Genomic DNA, 5,302 nt, shown 5'->3' with positions numbered 1-5,302 from the left:
TTAGATTTCTTTGCGTTGCCACACATTTTTCTCTCTGTGGGAACAGGGAAATAGTTTTGGCGTGGTAAATAGAACCTGCTCTCAGCTCTGCACCCTGCACCTCCCTGCTCCTTGTCTGGAGGCCCTTAGAGGGCCCGGCCAGAAAGCAGAGGGCTGGATACCAACAAGGCCAGGGAGGCCAGGGGGCTGTTCTCTGCCTGCAGAGGTCCTGCTCCTGAGGCCACGTGAGCCTTCCCAGAAGGGGCCCCAGAAGGAGGGGCAGAACAATTCTGGGCTTGGGGCAGACTGGGATGCATACTCTTTTTACCTGCATTTTGGACTCTTCTCCTTGCATCTCTGAGAATGCTTACACCCCCACTTTAGCCCACCGCTCTAACCCCAGCCAAACGCAGGTGCAGAGTTTGCCAGCAGAGTGAGGGAAGGGGTTGAGGCCAGATATAGGGGTGAGGTTCACATTGGCAGATTCTGATCAGAATGGCAGGTCTTTAAGTAAGAAACATGGCCACCTGTGCTGGGGAGCTTGCCACAATGAAGGAATCTTTGAGCTTTTCATGTGAGGCAGGTGCCTTCCAAACAGGGTCCCATAATGGAGAGAGGAATGGAGGGAAGAAGGGGACATGGCCTGGCTCCCCTGGGACCATGGGGGGTTGGGGAGGTGGAGCATGATGTCTTGGAATTAAGAGTTTGGGCAGGTCTCATAAATCCTACATGCCCTTCTCTGTCCTTTGCACAGGAACCAATAGTCCAGATGGCTGTGGCAACACAACTGTGTCTGTGGGGCTGGAAAGGTCTCTGTGGCCCCTCGGTCTTCACATAAAGCTTGCCCTTTGGCCATGCACACAGGCACTAATAAGAGGAGCCCAGCCCTCCTGACAAGCCCCCCAAGGCCACTTCTTTTCACTTACTACCCACTGGGCTGATTGCTCTGGTCCCTAAAAATCCAGGAAATCCCAAAGATTTGAATCCCACCAGAAATGGCTATTTGTGGGAGACACAGCAATGAGGCCAGCCTGATTGGTTCCTGCTCTGATGGTGGGTAGTTAGTTTTGCTGTATTCTGTGGACACAGGTGTCACCTATAACCCACAAACAGGACCCACCCCGAGCATTGGTCACCAAGGCTGGGCAAGAGCCATTAGTCAGCCGTGCGCCCGTCCTTGCTGGCAAAGGACCACCCTCTGTGTATGTGCTGCATGAGGGGTGAGGCCCTGAAGTCAGGGCAGCCTTTGGGGAGCCCCTGTAGGAAACTGGGGCCAGTGTGGTTGAAGTGAGATGCTCAGAACTCCTCACTTTCCACACTGAGTGCTGATCCCATAGCTATACCCCCTCCACACCTGGGCAGTAGTGCCAACTGCCCCCTGCTGGGCTTGCAGAGTTGGGTACCAGCTGTCCCCATTTGCCTGCGACTGTCCAGGTTTTAGTGCCTTAAGTTCCACATCCTGGGATCGCCCTCAGCCCCAAGAAAATTAGGACAGCTGGTCACCTAGGGACAGTGCCCCATCATCTCTGATGCAGCCCTGAGAGGTGACCCACTGCCAGAGTGGAGAAACTGTGGTTTGACCAGACAAGCCTGGAATGCAGAAGACAGCTGGGCTGAGATACCAACTGTGTGACATGGACTTGGCTGGGGCCATGGGAGTTGGGACATATGCAGGAATAGGAGAGGAAGGCAGCACAAGGAGACAGATGTAGGTCAGGTGTAGCCAGGCTTCAGAAGTATGAGATTCCCAGAGTGCATTGAGGCAGTGGGCTCCAAATTAGCAAAACAGGATTCAAAAGCACCCATCTCTCATTTGCCTTAATGCAGGTACCCAGTGCACATTATGATTTATTTCCCAGAGGAGCAGGAACTGGCTTCAGGGCTGACTGATTAGATCCTTCTGAAGGGAGGACGGGGAGGTATGCACGTGCAGGTGAGGAGCACCTGCCGGCCCTGAGCCGTCTTCTCTAGGTGGATAATACACACATCTGCGATGAAAGTGATGGTTCTCTAGTATTCTCCCCGCAAAGTGCCAGCTGCCAATCGGATTGAAACACCTGCCGGCCCTGAGCCGTCTTCTCTAGGTGGATAATACACACATCTGCGATGAAAGTGACGGTTCTCTAGTATTCTCCCCCCAAAGTGCCAGCTGCCAATCGGATTGAATTAGATTTCACAGGGGTTTTTGCAGTACATGGAATTCACCAGCAAATTACTCTTAAAGAGGGAAAATCAATCATTTGGAGCAGAGATAAGCTGAAGGCAAGGCAACCTCGGATTGATCCCGTCTGTGCAGGCGTGTGTGGAATCCAGCTGATAACCTGGGAGAGGAGGGAGAGGCTGGCAGAGACAGCGAAGGGAAAGAAGGGACAGAGGAGGAGCCAAGACAGAAGGGAGAGAGGGAGAAATAGAAAAGGGTAAGGCGAGAGGGGAAAAGAGGGGGAGAAAGGGAGAAGAGGGATAGAAGAAGGCAAGAAAGAGGAGAGAGGGGAGAGAGGATGTCCTCGTCAGTTTAGCTTGTATAACAAGCTACCATGGACCGGGTGGCTTATGAGCAACAGAAACACATTTGTCTTCGTTCTGTAGACTGGGAAGTCCAAGATCAAGGCCGGCAGATTTGGGTCTGGTGAAGACCTGCTTTCTAATTCACAGATGCCGTCTTCTCACTGTGTCCCCACATGGCAGAAGGGGCAAGAGTCGCTCTGGAGTCCCTTATATAAGGGTATTAATCCCCTGCCAAGGCCCCACCTCCTTGGGGGTTAGGATTTCAACATATGAATTGGGGAGGGGGGGTTCATTCATCTATAGCAAAGGAGAGGAAATGAGAGATAGGAAAAGAAAAAGAGACAAAGGAGTAACAGGGAGGCAAGGACAGAGAGAAGTGGAGGAAAAGGAGAGAGACCTTGGGCTGGAGGAGTGGAAAGTAATTGGAAAGAGCACAGTGGGTGTTAATGAGCACTTAGAGAATCGCCCAGTCCAGCCTTCCCATTTTCAGATCAGGAAACTGAGGCCCAGAAGAAAAAAGGGCCTTCCCCAGTCGCACAGCAATGCATGGCAGCTCCAGTAAAAACAGATTCCTGACCTCAGGCCCATGCTGCTCAAGGTCCCAGACCACAGAGGAGCTTGGACAGGGGGTATGGGTGAGAGGAGGGTCTGAAATGAGCACCCTTCATCCTGATGCAGGCCTGAGAGGCGGCCCAGTCTCCCAGGGTAGAGAAGCGGAGGCTCTGAGCCACTGGTGGCCAGACAAGCCTGGAATGTAGAAGATAAAGAGACAGCAGAACTGAGCTACTAACCATGTGACGTGGGCTCTGCTGGGGCCCTGGGGTTGAGGTGGAGTTGGGGAGCTGGAGACAGGGACCTCAGCAAGGCTCCTTCCATTGCCCTCTGGACTCTCTGACATTGCAGCAGTCAGCCTGGGAGGAGTGAACCTGGGGCAGCTGCCCGGGGAGCCCGGCAGGGGCAGAGAAACTCAGTGGCCCCCTTAGGCGCAGGGGCCAGAGGGAGAAGCAGCAAGCTTTGAATGAAGGGGGTGAACAGAGGCCTGCCTCCGGCCAAGGCCCACCTTGCCACGTCTGATCGGGGTTACAGAAATGGAAGGATGGACAAAGTGATAAAGAACACTTCTTCAGTGGCCTTTGATTTTCTGCCACTCAATAGCATGGATCAGACCAACAGAAAGCACAGTGTGGAGGAAGGGAGGCCCACGACTCCCGCCTAGAAGGTGATGGCAGGTCCCTCCCGCCCTGCACACACCCAAGCTTCTGCCCTTCTCTGCCTGCCCCTCTCATTCCCAGCCAAGTTCTAGAAATCAGCGCCCCCCTCCCCACCCCTTCTAGAGCAAGAAGAATAGCTCTTCTTTATTGAGCGCTTATTCTGTTCCAGGCACTGGACCAGGATTTTGCAGCTCACCCACAATAGCCCTATCTAGCCCTATCAAGGCTTCATTCTTCCTATTTTGCAGATGAGGAAATTGAGGCTCAAGGAGGTAAAATCATTTGTGCAAACATCATGCAACTGAAAAGGGCCATGCCAAAGACTGGGCTCAAGTCTGCCTCCAAAAGTCGTCCTTTTAGCCACCACTAGAGTTTAGAGGTTCACATTCTGGAATCTTGGGTCCTGGGGGCTCTTCTCTGGCACGCCCGAGCTCTGGGCAGGGTTTCTGTGAGGGTGGCACTGACACCAGGGTTCCTCCCCTGTTCCAGGTCCCCAGCCCCATTCCCAGCATGGGCTCAGGATGTCCACCAGCCTGCAGGGCTCCCTGGGTGCCTCATGAGGACACTGGCCCTTCTCTCTCTTGCCCCACCACACCGACATAAAGATGGCCTTGGCCTTTGCCGTCCTTCCTAGTCCACCCTGCATTCACATGATCCTGGTCCTTCCTTTTCTGTTGAGAGGATTTAAGCTCCCCTCCAGGGGCAGGTTGTACTTCAGAGAGTGGGGTGAGGGTCTCCTAGCATCTGAGGTACAAAGGAAAGAACACGCAAGGCCCCTGCCATCAGGGACTCTCCTGTCTTAGGCAAGAAAACACAACCCACATGTTCACAAAACATCATGGGACCAAGAAACGACACTGTTCATTTAATCCTGTGAGCTATGCTTTACGATACCTACTTCACAGATGAAGAAACTGAGGCTACAGGAGGGGAGGGGAGTTGCCTGAGGTCATACAGCTGGGATGTGACCAAGCCTGTTCCCCAATTTTGCATGTGCTCTCCACTGCACCACACCACGGGGTCACTAACCCAGGTGCTACTCTGACTGACTGCAGAGAGAGAGGGTGCATGGGTGTCACCAGCAGCAGGGCAGTGCCTTAAGATGGGATGAGCCAGGAGAGCCAGAGAGAGGAAGCATCTGCAGGCCTGTGTTCAGGGAGGGAGACTGGAGGGCAGGTCAGACCTTCCTCCCTATGGGGGACCAGGCCATCTGCAGAGGGAAGCCACACGAGGCGAAAAGTCAGGCCACCCCCACCCTACCCAACAGCCGGGACCAGCTTGAATGGCATCTCCAGGACAGGGAAAGGCCCTGTGTGCCGGTTGTTAAGTAATGGAAATACAGCCCCAGACCCTCCTGCCTGGGTGCCTGTGAGCGTTTAATGAGCTGATGTTTGTAGAGGGCCCCGCACATAATAAACTCTCGATAAATAGATTAACAGCACCACCCGGTCAACGGTCAAAGCACTGAGCCAGGGGACCACTGGGACAGACTGGGGTCTGCTGGCTCTGGGAGCGCAGAGACAAGAAACGAGCTGGCAGGGGCAGTGCCTGCTCTGACCGCCCTCTGGACCACCCCTCCCCCTCCAGGAGGGGGAGGCGGGGAGGGG

This window comes from Galeopterus variegatus, unplaced genomic scaffold (genome assembly GCF_000696425.1).
Source record: "Galeopterus variegatus unplaced genomic scaffold, G_variegatus-3.0.2 Scaffold13849, whole genome shotgun sequence".
Classification (NCBI taxonomy): Eukaryota; Metazoa; Chordata; class Mammalia; order Dermoptera; family Cynocephalidae; genus Galeopterus; species Galeopterus variegatus.
This window is presented reverse-complemented; position numbering follows the sequence as displayed.